Genomic DNA, 15,467 nt, shown 5'->3' with positions numbered 1-15,467 from the left:
CGCCGCACACATGCCAGGCGAGCGCGCTACCGCTGGAGCCACATCCCCAGCCCCCCACCCCTTTTTATTTTGAGTTGCCAAGACTGTCCTCAAACTTGGGATTCTTGCATATGCACCAAATCAGAGACGTTTACAAGAGAAGCTGTGTGTGTGTGTGTGTGTGTGTGTGTGTGTGTGTGTGTGTGTGGGCCTCATGCTTGCTAGGCAAGCACTCTACCACTGAGTAACATCCCCAGACCAGCCCAAGAAACATCTAATCCTGGGCAAGTTTCTCAGGGTTGATTTCATCCTTGCAAACCTAGGAGATATCATCAAGCACTCCAGAAGGGCAAGGTACAGCCTTTGTCTTAACAGGATCATCCTAGCAGTATGAAGCAGCGGGTTCTTCAGGGAAAACATGAAGATGTGATTCCCATAAAAGCTGAAGGTTCCCAGGGCTGGCGAAATGGCATTCAGCTGGAAGTCTATGGTCCCACAATTCTGTAAGACCAGGGTCTCAAGGACGTCTTCCACCTTTTCTAGCAGAACTCAGAGGGGCTCAGGACTCATCTCTTTCATTGAGAATCTCCTTAAATCCAAGTGCTTCAGCTGATTGGTGCTTGGACTCTAGGACAGAGGCTTTGTCTGATTCCCTGAGCGGGCTTGAACTCAATGAGAGAGTCTTCAAGGGGTTCTGACTTCTGAGCATTTTATGCAGTGCTCCATGAAGAAAGAAGACATCTTGTTTACAAAGCTCCTAGAGATTATCCAGCTTTCTCAAGTGGATGCTGTATTTGAAGGAATGCCACCTGTTTTATGAATAGGAAGGAAAGAATTCTGGACTTATTTTAGTGAAATGAAATATGTAAAGGGTTCTCATCCTGCTCAGGTAACAATACACAATTTTCTATTTTGTCCTGACCCCAGGAAGTATCCACTTCTAGTTCCTGGACATAGTCCAGCTACAGAACATGCAGAACTTTGAAGAAGAAACATGAATTGATCCTCAGCTTCTTACAGCACACCCGGAGCACGGCCTTTCTCTCCACAGCCCACTGTGAGAAACAGATGAATAATTCATCCCTGGCAATTTCCTTCACTTGGTCTATGAATATTTCCAAGGGCTGCTTTGCTACCCTTGGACCATGTTTCACTGTTTGCTTCTGATATGGCCTCTGGTGTGTGGGTGGCAGTTATGGCTCTGGATCCTATGATCCAGAAGTCTGATGCACATTCCCAAAATCCAGCACTTGGGGTATGCACTTCTGGACAAGAAACACATCCAGTACAATTTTGAAGATCTTTATATTTAGTATCTTCATCAGGGATCCCAGAGGGAGGCAGATGAAGGGGTAGGCCAGCACCAATTTCTTCAGGATCTCCACATGATACTCCATGAAAGCCTCCTTGAACAACTGTAGAAAGAGCACTTTGGAAAGTGCTCTAGGGCAGGAATAGCATAGGCCTTGTTGCTTAGCAGGGTCTGCTTCACCAGCTCCTAGAGTTGGATAGGGCCTGGACATTCATCCCTAATGAATCAGATCTGGATGTGGGAGGCAGGACACTCTGAGTCCTGGCAGGGCCAGGCAGTGACTCCAGGCTCCAGGCTTCTTGACTATCCAAGGACTCATTTTTTAAAGAATGTCAAGCAGCATCCTAAAATCTTTATATGAATAATTTTGGGCAAAGATGCCCTGTTGCATAACACTGAGGGTGCTATTTTTATCTTATGTGACTAATGCCTTTATAGTTGCACAGTATATAGACTTTGTAGCTGTCAATTCTGGCCTTTCCTGATTTGGGGGAATTTTTTATGTGTTTGAAAAAATGTGTATCTCAGTCAAATACATACTGCTATATTACTGTATCTATTATATCAAGCTTGTTCATTTAGTCATTCCAATTTCATATCCTTACTTTTACTGATTTCTGAGACAAGTGTTTTATAAAACTTTCACTATGTATGTCAATTTCTTTTATGTCCTTTGTCAATTTTTGCCTTATATAATTTAAAGCCACGAGTCTTCCCTTATCTGCAGGGAAAACATTCCAAGATCGCAAATGAATATTTGAAACCATGGGTAGTACCAAACCTTATATATAGTGTGTTTTTCCTATACATACATGCCTATGATAAGGTTTAATTTATAAATTAGGCATAGCAAGAGATAAAGTATATATAAAGTAATATATAAAGTAATGATAAGATAGAATAATTATAATATATACTGTAATAAAAATTATGTGAATGTGGTCTCTCTCTCTCTCTCTCTCTCAAAATAGCTTGTTGTATTATACACACCCATCTTCATCTTGGGATGATGTGAGAGATAATACAATGCCTATATGATGAGATCAAGTAAAGTGAATAATTTAAGCATCATGACATGGCATGAGGCTCCTATACAACAGTTACCTAAATATGAGCACTGTGATAGTATCTGATGACCAAGACAGCTAAGTAACCAACAAGTGGGTGTCATATACAGCACCAAAATGTGCTCCAGGATCATCTTATATTTTGCTTGACTCAGCCATATAATCAGCCACTTCTCTGAAGAACTTTGGTTCTTTGTACTGAAAACCAGTAGTTTATAAATCAAGATCTGGGTCTCAGGTGTGCTCATTGCTACGAAGAGACCATGTTTCTAGGCCAGCTAAGTGGACAGAGATAGAAAATACATGTATGTATGTATGTATGTATGCTAATCTGTGTATTCTCTCTGTATGTATGTGTGTATATAATATACATATGTGTGTGTGCATATGTGTGTATAACAAGTAACCATGAATTTCTACTGATGCTTTCCTTTCTGATCTAGTACAACAGGTTTCATTCCAGCATTCCTTCTTTATACTGAAACATCTTTCTCTGCCAGGAAGAAACTTGATTATCATTATGTATCTATAATGTATTTATATTTCTTCAACCCTAATATATAGAGCAGTTGCAGAATCTATATGCCTGTAAGAAAAAACATATTTGACAACTACAGTACCTTTTTGTTTTGTTTTTTATATTTGTAGTATCTTGGGTTTTTTTAAAAAATGTGTTCTAATTTGTTAAATATGACAGCAGAATGCATTACAATTCATATTACACATATAGAGCACAATTTTTCATATCTCTGGGTCTATACAAAGTATATTCACACATTTTCTGTATTCATACATGTACTTAGGGTAATGATATCTATCTCATTCCACCATCTTTTCTAGCCCCATGCCCCCTCCCTTCCCTTCTCACCCTTTTGCCCTATCTAGAGATTGTCTAATCCTCCCATGCTCCCCCTCCCAACCCCACTATAAATCAACCTCCTCATATCAGAGAAAACTTTCAGCATTTGTTTTTTTGGGATTGGCTATCTTCACTTAGCATTATATTCTCCAAGTCCATCCATTTACCTGAAAATGCCATGATTTTATTATCTTTTATTGCAGAGTAATATTCCATTGTGTATACATACCACATTTTCTTTATCCATTAATCTACTGAAGAGCATCTGGTTTGGTTCCACAGTTTAGCTACTGTGAATTGTGCTGCCATAAACATTGATGTGGTTTTGTCCCTATAGTATGTTGTTTTTAAGTCCTTCTGGTATAGACCAAGGAGTGGGATACCTGGGTCACATGGTGGTTCCATTCCCAGTTTTCCAAGAAATCTCCATTCTACTTTCTGTTTTGGCTGCACCAATTTGCAGTCCCACCAGCAATGTATGAATATACCTTTCCCCCTACATCCTCGCCAACACTTATTGTTGTTTATATTCTTTATTTTTTTTAATATTTATTTTTTAGGTATAGTTGGACACAATACCTTTATTTTATTTATTTATTTTTATGTGGTGCTGAGGATCAAACTCAGGGCCTTGCACATGCTAGACAAGTGCTCTACTGCTGAGCCACAACCCCAGCCCGTTGTTTGTATTCTTAAGCTGCCATTCTGATTGGAGTGAGATGAAATCTTCAGAGTAGTTTTGATTTGCATCTCTCTAATTGCTAGAGATGTTGAACATTTTTTCATAATTTGTTGATTGATTGTATATCATCTTCTGAGAAGTGTCTGTTCAGTTTCTTGGCCCATTTATTGAATTATTATTATTTTTTTTGGCGTTTAGCTTTTTAAGTTCTTTATGTACCCTAGAGATTAGGGCTCTTTCTGATGTGTGAGTGGTAAAAATTTGCTACCAACAATTCACAATAGCTAGACTGTGGAACCAACCTAGATGCCCTTCAATAGATGAATGGATAAAAAAAAAAATGTGGCATCTATACACAATGGAGTATTATGCAGCACTAAAAATGACAAAATCATAGAATTTGCAGGGAAATGGATGGCATTAGAGCAGATTATGCTAAGCGAAGCTAGCCAATCCTTAAAAAACAAATGCCAAATGTCTTCTTTGATATAAAGAGAGCAACTAAGAACAGAACAGGAAGGAAGAGCATGAGGAAAAGACTAACATTAAACAAAGACGAGAGGGGGGAGAGAAAGGGAGAGAGAAGGGAAAGCATATGGAAAAGGTAGGAGACCTTCAATGTTACACAAAATTATAAGAGGTTGTGAGGGGAAAGGAGGAGGGGAAAAAAGGAGAGAATTAAACAACAGCGGAGGAGGTAGAGAGGGAAGATGGGAGGGGAGGGGAGGGGAGGGGGGATAGTAGGGGATAGGAATGGTAGCAGAACACAACAGTCACTAATATGCCATTATGTAAAAATGTGAGTGTATAACCGATGTGATTCTGCAATTTGTATTTGGGGTAAAAATGGGAGTTCATAACCTAATCGAGTCGAATGTATGAAAGATGATATATCATGAGCTCTGTAATGTTTTGAACAATCAATAAAAAAAAATTGCTACCAAGATATAGGCTCTCTATTCACCTCACTGATTATTTCCTTTGCTAAGAAGAAGCTTTTTAATTTGAATCCATCCCATTTAATGATTCTTGATTTTAATTCTTAAGCTATAGGAGTGTTATTAAGGAAGTCAGGGCCTAATCTGACATGATGGAGATTTGGGCCTATTTTTTCTTCTATTAGACGCAGGGTCTCTGGTTTAATTCCTAGGTCCTTGATCCACTTTCAGTTGAGTTTTGTGCATGGTGAGAGATAGGGGTTTAATTTCATTTTGTTGTATATGAATTTCCAGTTTTCGCAGCACCATTTGTTGCATAGGCTATCCTTTCTCTAATGTATGTTTTTGGCACCTTTGTCTAGTACAAGATAACTGTAGATCCTTCGGTTCATAAGCGTGATGATTGGGTGTTCACGCTCTTGTGTGAGACGTGCCTCCCTCTAAACCTTGTTACAACATTGGCACATTACCCGTCTGACATGAAAAAAAAAAAAAAAAAAAGATAACTGTAATTATGCGGGTTAGTCTCTGTGTCCTCTATTCTGCACCATTGGTCTATCAGTCTATTTTAGTGCTAATACCATGCTGGTTTTGTTACTATTGTTCTATAGTACAGTTTATGGGCTGGTGTAGTGATGCTACCTTTACTCTTCTTGCCAAGAATTGCTTTAGCTATTCTAGGGTCTCTTATTTTTCCAGATGAATTTCATGACTGCCTTTTCTATTTCTATGAGAAATGCCATTGGGATTTTGGTTAGAATTGCATTAAATTTGTATAGTGCTTTTGGTAGTATGGTCATTTTGACAATATTAATTCTGCCTATCCAAGAGCAAGGTAGATCTTTCCATCTTCTGAGATATTTTTTGATTTCTTTCTTTAGCATTCTTTAGTTTTAATTGTAAAGGTCTTTCACCTCTTTCATTAGGTTGATTCCCAAGTATTTTATTTTTTTAGGCTATTGTAAATGGGGTAGTTTTCCTCATTTCCCTTTCAGAGGATTTATCATTGAAATACAGAAATGCCTTTGATTTATGGGTGTTGATTTCATATCCTGCTACTTTGTTGACTTAATTTATTAGTTCAAAAAGTTTTCTGGTGGAATTTTTTGGGTCTTCTAGGTATAGAATCATTGTCAGCAAATAGTGCTGATTTGAGTTCTTCTTTTCCTATCCGTATCCCTTTAATTTCTTTGATCTGTCTAATTTTTCTGGCCAGTGTTTAAAGAACTATGTTAAATTGAATGTTTTCAAATTTTCTCCATTTATACTGATGTTGGCCTGGGGCTTAGCATAAATAGCTTTTACGGTTTTGAGATATGCTCTGATTATCCCTAGTTTTTCTAGTGTTTTGAACATGAAGGAGTGCTGTATTTTGTTGAATGCTTTTTCTGTCTCTATTAACATGATCATATGATTCTTATCTGTAATTCTATTGATGTGATGAATTACATTTATTGATTTTCATATATTGAACCAACTTTGCATCCCTGGGATGAACCCCACTTGATCATAGTGTACTATCTTTTTGATATATTTTTGATTCGATTTGCCAGAATTTTATTGAGAATTTTTGCATCTATGTTCATTAGAGATATTGGTCTGAAGTTTTCTTTCTTTGATGTGTCTTTGCCTGGTTTTGGAATCAGGGTGATATTGGCCTCATAGAATGAGTTTGGGAGTGCTTCCTCTTTTTCTATTACCTGAAATAAATTGAAGAGTATTGGTATTAGTTCTTCTTTAAAGGTTTGTAGAACTTGGCTGTGTATCCATCTGGTCCTGGGCTTTTCTTGGTTGGTAGGCTTATGATGGCATCTTCTGTTTCATTTTTTTCAAAAAAATTGCTTGAAATTGATCTGTTTAAATTGTGTATATCATCCTGATTCAATTTGGGAAAATCATATGACTCTAGAAATTTGTTGATGCTTTCAATATTTTCTATTTTATTGGAGTGCAAGTTTTCAAAATAATTTCTAATTATCTTCTGTATTTCTGTAGTGTCTGTTGTGATATTACCTTTTTCATCATGTATGTTAGTGATATCAGTTTTCTCACTCCTTCTCTTTGTTAGCATGGCTAAGGGTTTGTCAATTTTATTTATTTTTTCAAAGAACCAACTTTTTATTTTGTCAATTTTTTCAATTATTTCTTTTTTCAATTTCAATTTTTTCTTTTTTCAATTTCATTGATTTCAGCTCTGATTTTAATTATTTCCTGTCTTCTACTGCTTTTGGTGTTAATTTGTTCTTTTTTTATTTGTTTTAATTAGTTACACATGACAGTACAATGATCTTGACATATCATACATTTGAATCAGATGGGGTATAGTTTCTCATTATTCTGAGTGTACAGGTTGCAGAATCACATTGGTCATGCAGTCACGTATATACATACAGCAAAACTAGTGTCTATTTTATTCTGCTGTCCTTCCTATACCCCCTTCCCCTCTCCTCCCCTCCCATCACTTCTCTCTACCCAATCTAATGTGACACACTTTTTCCCCGCCTCACATCGTTATACCTGTATTCTGTATAACGAAGGGGGTCTCCTTCCATCTTCCATGCAATTCCCCTTCTCCCTCCCTTTCCCTCCCACCTCTCTTCCCTATTTAGTGGTAATCTTCGTCTTCCTCCCTATCCCATTTTGAGTCACCCCCCCCCCTTATATCAGATAAGACATTCGACCTTTGTTTTTTAGCAAATTGGTGCAGCCAATTTGGAATGCAGTATGGAGATTCCTTGGGAAGCTGGGAATGGAACCACCATTTGACCCAGCTATTCCCCTACTTGGACTATACCCAAAAGACCTAAAAAGAGCATACTATAGGGACACAGCCACATCAATGTCTATAGCAACACAATTCACAATAGCTAGACTGTGGAACCAACTTAGATGCCCTTCAGTGGATGAATGGATAAAAAAAAAATGGCATTTATACACAATGGAATATTACTCAGCACTAAAAACTAACAAGATCATGGCATTTGCAGGGAAATGGATGGCATTAGAGCAGATTGTTCTTCTTTTTCTAGAGTTGTGAGATGTAATGTTAGGACATTTATTTGTTGACTTCTTCTTCTTTTAAGGAATGAACTCCATACAATGAACTTTCCTCTTAGTACTGCCTTCATAGTGTCCCAAGATTTCGATATGTTGTATCTGTGTTCCCATTTACTTCTAAGAATTTTTTAATCTCCTCCTTGATGTCTTTTGCAACCCATTGTTAATACAGTAGCACATTATTTAGTCTCCAGGTGTTAGAGTAATTTTTATTTTTTATATAGTTCTTTTTATCTTTAGCGTTACAGTGTCCACAGAAATGCTTTTTCCAAAGTCACATAGGTCATCACCTTTCTTCCCTGTTTGTTTTATTGATCTGTTCACAGAACCAGCCTTTGTGTTCATCAATTTATTGCTATTGTTTTTCTGTTTCCAGTTTCATTGATTTCTTTTTTTTAATTATTATTATTAGTTGTTCAAAACATTACATAGTTCTTGACATATCATATTTCATACATTTGATTCAAGTGGGTTATGAACTCCCATTTTTACCCCGTATACAGATTGCAGAATCACATCGGTTACACGTCCACTGTTTTACATATTGCCATACTACTGTCTGTTGTGTTCTGCTGCCTTTCCTATCCTCTACTACTCCCCTCCCCCCTGCCCTCCCATCTTCTCGCTCTACCCCATCTACTGTAATTCATTTCTCCCCCTTGTTTTTTTTCCCTTTCCCCTCACTTCCTCTTATATGTAATTTTGTATAACAATGAGGGTCTTCATTGATTTCTGGTCTTTATTATTTCATTCTTTCTTGTTGTTTTGGCTTAATTTGCTCTCATTTCTCTAGTTTTTCAAGGTTAAAGTTTAGGCTACTCAATTGAGATCTTTTTTCATTTTCTTATATAAACCATTTCATGCTATAACTTTGCCTTAAGCACTGTTTAGCTACTTTCCACAAAAACATTCAGTTAAAAATATTTCTTGGTTTCTCTTGAGGCTTCCTTTGTGACCCATGGGCTATTTTTAAATATTCTGTTTAAATTGTAAATGCTTTAGATTTTCCAGCTATCATTCTGTAATTACTTTCTAGGTTAACTCTGAAAACATCCTTTGTATGATTTCTAATTTTTAAAATTCATTAGGTATCTAAAATACTGTCTATCTTGGGGATTACCTCATGAATTTTCAAGGAATCTGTATTCTGTTAGTGTTAGGTATAGTGTTCTGTGTGTCAATTAAACTCATGTTAGTCAATAGTGTTGCTTTGGGGATCTCATCCATATTGATTTTCTTCCTACTTGATCTATCAATTACAGATAGAGTATTGATATGAACTCTAAGTGTGGGTTTGTCTATTTCTCCTCCCAGATGTATCAGTTTTTGCATTATAATTCTTGAAGCTCTGTTCTAAAATGCATACATGTTTAAGATGGTCAGGTACAACTGGATAAGTTGTTTTTTCACTATTATGTAATTATCCTCTTTATCCCTCACAATATTTCTGTTTCTAAAGTCTAATTTGACATTGATAAAGCTAGTGTACTGTGTTTTGTTTGTTTACTGTTTGTCTATTGCTTGCATGATAATCTTTCTTCATCCTGTTATTATTATTATTTATTTATTTTAGTACAGGGTATTGAACTCAGAAGCACTTTACCACTGAGCCACACCTCCAGCCCTTTTATTTTTGAGACAGTATCTCGTTGAGTTGCTTATGGCCTCCCTAATTTGCTGAGGCTGAATTTGGAATCCACTTGCCTCAGTCTCCCAAGATGCTAGGATTCATCTGGGGATTGAAGTCAGGAACACTCAACCACTGAGCCTCATCCCCAGCCCTATTTTGTATTTTGTTTAGAGACAGGGTCTCATTAAGTTGCTTAGCACGTTGCTCTTGCTGAGGCTGGCTTTGAATCTGAGATCCTTCTGCCTCAGCCTCCCCAGCTGCTAGAATTACAGGCATGTGCCACCACGCCCTTCTCATCCTATTACTTTAATCTACCTATGTTTTTTGTTTGTTTTTAATATTTTTAATTGTAGATTGACACACACCTTTATTTTATTTATTTATTTTCAGGTGGTGCTGAGGATAGAACCCAGTACATCACACATGTGAGGCAAGCACTCTACCACTGAACCATAATCCCAGCCACCCTGGCCCTTTTTTTTTCTTTCTTTCTTTTTTTTTTTTTGATGTTGTTGTTTTGTTTTGTTTTTGATTGTCTTGTCGTATGTGTCCCCCCTCATCATGTAATTAGTGATATCATTGGGTTTAAAATCTACTGCCTCCTTATCAATTGGCTGTTTGTTCTACCTGTTTTTCATTTAATTATTCCTTTCTTTATGTCTATCTTCTCTTGTGTGAATTTGTAATTTTTCTAAATCCACTTTATCTTATCTAACAAATTATGATTTATACTTTTTGTTTTAGTAGTTTTCTTGGTGTATACTATATACATTTAAAGCAATCTGGTCTGCCTTCAAATAATGTTATACAACTTCACCTATGGATAAGAATATAATTGTCTATTTCCAGACATCCTTCTCATCTTTTGTATTATTATTGTCCCATATTTTTTTAAATGCAACATACAAACTTTATTTAACAGAAGTAACAGGTAATGTCAAATAGGCACTTACATTAAGAGAAAAACTGACTAGAAGAAATTTTATCTTAAACACCTTACAATAACCTACTTGCAGTTGCGTTTAACTGAGCTCTGTTGCTGTGAAGTACAGCTCATGCACAGATACGGATGAATGATTTGTACATTTTTCAAGTAGTCACTGGATACTACCTTATATATAATGTGTATATACATTAAATTTGAAAAGATTTAGGTGATGATCCCAGATAGACTTTATTTTTGTTGCTCTTTTGTAAGAGGTCGGAAGAGGTTGTCTAAAGAGAAGAATATACAGTTCTGGCTCATGAATCATGAAATGATCCCAGCCTAGACTCTGTTGGACACCAAGTCTCCTCCACTTCTCTTCAGACATTAGACGAATTTTGGGTACTTGTTTGGAAAGTTCTCTGGGTAACATGACATGCCTTTGCCATCTCTGGCCTATGCCTTGGTCCTCGCCATCCCGCCAGATGAGGTCAAGAGGGGTCCCCGAAAGCTGCTCACCAGTACTCACTGTGCTAGTCAAAGTACTTGTCTGAGTCTTGTCTTGATCTGCTTATGGGTCACACTGCAGGGACGGAGCGGGGCGGAAACCGGACTGCAGAACAGGAGAAGTGGAACGCAGGTCCTTTCAGGCCAGGGCTAAAGCCCATTATTGTCCCATATTTACCTTATTTTGCAGTACTGAGGATTTAACCCACGGGTGCTCTATTATCCCCAGCCCTTTTATTTTTAGAAGGGCCTTGCTAAGTTGCTGGGACTTCAAGCTTGAAGCCCTCCTGCCTCAATCTCCCAGGTAGCTGGGATTACATACATGTGACACTGTGCCCAACCATTTTACTTTTAAATATGCCATAGACCCACAATACATTCTTACTAATTTTGATGTATATAATCAGTTAACTTTTAGAGAAATTAGAGCTAAGGGAAAATTAATTTATCTCCATTTATTCCATTTCCAATATTCTTCATTTCTTTGTGTAGATTAGGGATTCTATCTTATATCATAAACCTTCTACCTAAAAGTTATTTGAGTAATAGAGTAGTCCTGCAACCATTGAATTTCTCTCATTTTTTTTATTGAGAATGTATTTATTTCTCCTTTATTTAAAAAATATTTTTGTTAGGTCTAGAATTCTGGATTTAAAATTTCTCTTTTGGCAATTTGTAGTTGTCATTTTGTTGTCTGTGCTTATCTCACTTCCGACAAGATATTATAATTATTATCTTTATTCTACTCTAGGTAATGTGTCATTTTTCTCCAGCCAATTTTAAGATTTTTCTCTTGGGAAAAATAATACTTTTCTCTGTGTCTTTGGTTTTCATCAGCTTAAATATTATAAGCCCAAGTGAGTATTTTTTTAGGGGGGATATTAATTATACTTGGTATTCTCTGGGCTCCTTGCATCTGGGATTTAGTGTCCATTATTAATTTTGGAAAACTCTTAGCTATTATTTCTTCAAATGTTTCTTTTGCCCTAATCCCATATCTCCTTCTAGGAGATATTATATATTGAACATATTCATAATCATAGTAAGCTTGTATATGCTAAACCACTTGATATTGTCTCACAGTTCTCCAATGATTACCCATTCTAGTTTTTATTTTTGTTTAACTTGGGTAATTTCTATTTGCTTCAAGTTCATTAATTCTTTTCTCTGTTGTTATGTTTTTTATTTTTTGCATTTCTATTTGGTTCTTTCTTATAGTTTCCTTATCTCTGCTGAAAATAACCAGCATATTATACTAATTCTCTGTTGATTTTGCATATTGTACTAATTCTCTGTTGCTAAATAACAAATTTCCCCCAGAATTCAGTGACTTAACACAATAAACACTCATTATCTCACTGTTTCTATGGATCAGCAATCTGGGTACAATTTTGCTGGATGCTCTGGTTTAAGGTCTCTTACAAGGTTTCAATTAGGGTTGCAGTGTCATCTGAAGGTTCAATTGGGAGACAGCCACTTCTAAGCTCTTTCAGTTCCTGGCTGAGTTTTGAACTGAAGGCCGAGGCTCCTAACTGGCTGTTGTTTGGAGGCCTTCCTCAGTTCCTGGGAAGGTGTCATGTGACCTTCTCCACAGTGTAGCTTACACTATGGCTGATGATTCATCTCAGCATGAGGAGAATGAGAGTGAGAGGAGGAATCCAAAAATAGAAGTCATAGCTATTTTATAATCTGAGTGAAGAAATGACATCCCACTACATTTACAGTGGTTTGTGCATCAGAAGTAAGTCTCTAGCTGGGCGTGGTGGTGTATACCTATAATCCTAGCAACTGAAGAGGCAGAGGCAGGAGCAGGAGGATCACAAGTTCAAGGCCAGTCTTTGCAATTTAGCAAGGTCCTAAGCAATTTAGTAAAACCCTGTTTCAAAATAAAAAAGGCTTGGCATGTAGCTCAGTGGTAAAGTGCTACCACTGAGGGGTTAAATTTCCAAAACAAAAAAAAGCAAGTCATTATGTCTGCATTTAAGAAGAAGAGATTATAGAAGGGCATCAATTCCAGAGGTATAGAACAATGGGGGCCATCTTAGAGACTGTTTACCACAGCAAGTGTCCCTCAGAGTTTTTATTACTTATATCCATGTACAGCCCCACAGCAGCAATTATCCTTGGGCCAAACAGAGAAATGAAGAAAAAACTAAAAAGGTGGTTAACTAAGTTTGGTTTCCCTCTCAATTCATCTGCTGTTAATAATTGCAATCTCTGCCTGATCTTGTTTACTTTTTAGTTCTTGCTTTTTCTATTCTGTCTAGAGTATTTTATTGTGATCTTATTATTGTTTTGTGCAATCAGTAATCCTCTATATTTACTTGCATTATTATTTTTTTATTCCTTTCTATATCTCCAGTCTTCCATCTTGGATCATTTCCCTTCTGTCAGAAGAATACCTTTGGTATATGCTCTTATTGGTGTACTAGTGTTAAATTATATAGTTGTGTTTTTTTGTTTTTTGTTTTTTGTTTTTTTTGTAGTTGTAGATGGACAGAATGCCTTTATTTTATTTTATTTTTTATGTGGTGCTGAGGATTGAACCCAGTGCCAAATGAATGCTAGGCAAGCTCTCTGCCACTGAGCTACAGCCCCAGCCCAAATTCTGTAATTTTTGCACATCTGAAAACAAAAGGTCCTTATTTCATTCTCATTTATAAAGAAGATGTTTACTAGATATAGAATTCTATGTTGTCAATCATTTTCTTTCTGTAATTAAAATGTAGTATTCTATTGTCTTTGGATTTTTATTCTTTTTGTAAGGAAATGCTCTGTAAGTTTTATTTTTTTTTCTATTGAAAATATTTTAAAACTTTTTTTCTTTAGCATTTAAAGTATTTTTGTGCTAGATATGGCTTTCTTGTATTTACTATGTTTGGCTTTGTATGTCTTCTAGGATCTGTGAATTTATGTATTTTATCAATAAAGAAAATTTTCAGCCATAATCTCTCCCAATATTTTCATTTCTACTTTATTATTCTCCTTCTTGAATTCAAGTTATCGTATACCAGATATTCACACTATAGTTGCTTTCTTATTTTTCTGTGGGGAGGCAGTTCAGGGGATTGAATCTTGTGCATGCTGAAAGCAGTCTACCACTGGGTCACATTCCCACCTGTTTTAGTCAGTAACCGAAAGATCTGACAAGAACTATTTTAGAGGAGGAGAAGTTTACTTGGGGCTCATGGTTTCAGAGGTCTCAGTCTGTTAGGTAGCTCCACTGCTCTGGACCCATGGTGTGGCAGAACATCATGGTTGAAGAGTGTGGTTATGGCTACCAGGAAGCAGAGAGAGAGAGAGAGAGAGAGAGAGAGAGAGAGAGAGAGAGAGTGAGAGAGAGCTCTACTCACCAGGGACAACATATATACCCCAGTGGCATACTTCCTCTAGCCACACTTTACCTGCCTATAGCTACCACCAAATTAATCCATTCTAACGGATGAATACACTGGTTAGGTTAAGGCTCTCAGAACCCAATCATTTCACTTTTAAACTTTCTTGCATTGTTTAACACATGAGCTTTTGGGGGATACCTCATAGCTAAAAACTAATACTACCCTTATTTTCTTTTTAACTCTTTATGCTTCATTCCAGATTTTTCTTCCAAAAAAAAATGTTCAATTCATTTATCTTTCCTCAGCAGTGTTTAACCTGCTATTAAATAAACACTGAATTTGGGGTTGTGGCTGTGGCTCAGTGGTAGCATACTTGCCTGGTATACGCGAGACACTGGGTTTGATTCTCAGCATCACATATAAATAAATAAAAGTAACTATCTATTAACAACTAAAAATATTTTTAAAATAAATAAATAAATAAACATTGAATTTAATATTAGATACTATTAGATACTAATATTAGATGTTATTGTCTGGGAAGGTCTTTCTTGTTCTTTCTTTTTCTTTTCTTTCTTTCTTTCTATTTTTTTTTTTTTTTTTGAGATAGGGTGTCATTTAGTTGTAGACCTTTCACTTTATTCTTTTCTAAAAACATATTTTTAGGGGGCTAGGTGTGGTGTAATCCCACCTGTAATCCCAGTGGCTCAGGAGGTGGAGGCAAGAAGATCATGAGTTCAAAACCAGGCTCAGCAATTTAGCGAGGTGCTAAACAACTCAGTGAGACCCTGTCTCTAATAAAATACAAAATAGGGCTAGGGGTGTGGCTCAGTGGTGGAGTACCCCTGAGTTCAATCCTCAGTATCCTCCCCACACACAAAAAAATATATATATATATATTTTTAGGAGTCGGGAATATAGCTAAATTGGTAGAGTGTTTGCCTTACATGCACGAGGACCTGAGTTCAATCCCCAGCACCACAAATATATAGAAATATATTTTTATGTAGTGCTGAGGATGGAACCCAATGCCTCACATGTGCTAAGGAAGCCTCTACCACTGAGCTACAACCCCAGGCCTCACTTTCTTCTTTTTCATAATTTCTAGTTCTCTGCCATATTTTCCAGTCTGACCTTTTATCTCCCCGAACATAGGAATAGAGTCATTTTAGA

At 36.6% G+C, this 15,467-nt stretch overlaps 1 non-coding gene across 1 annotated transcript; it reads left to right on the top strand.

The window, feature by feature from the left end:
- Positions 1-5,215: 5,215 nt before the first annotated feature.
- LOC143384362 (small nucleolar RNA U13) lies at positions 5,216-5,317 on the top strand. The gene has a single exon (XR_013089301.1). It is a non-coding gene; the product is annotated as a small nucleolar RNA U13 (small nucleolar RNA).
- The last annotated feature ends 10,150 nt before the right edge of the window (positions 5,318-15,467 follow it).

The sequence above is a fragment of the Callospermophilus lateralis genome, chromosome 1 (genome assembly GCF_048772815.1).
Source record: "Callospermophilus lateralis isolate mCalLat2 chromosome 1, mCalLat2.hap1, whole genome shotgun sequence".
Taxonomy (NCBI): domain Eukaryota; kingdom Metazoa; phylum Chordata; class Mammalia; order Rodentia; family Sciuridae; genus Callospermophilus; species Callospermophilus lateralis.
This window is presented reverse-complemented; position numbering and strand designations above follow the sequence as displayed.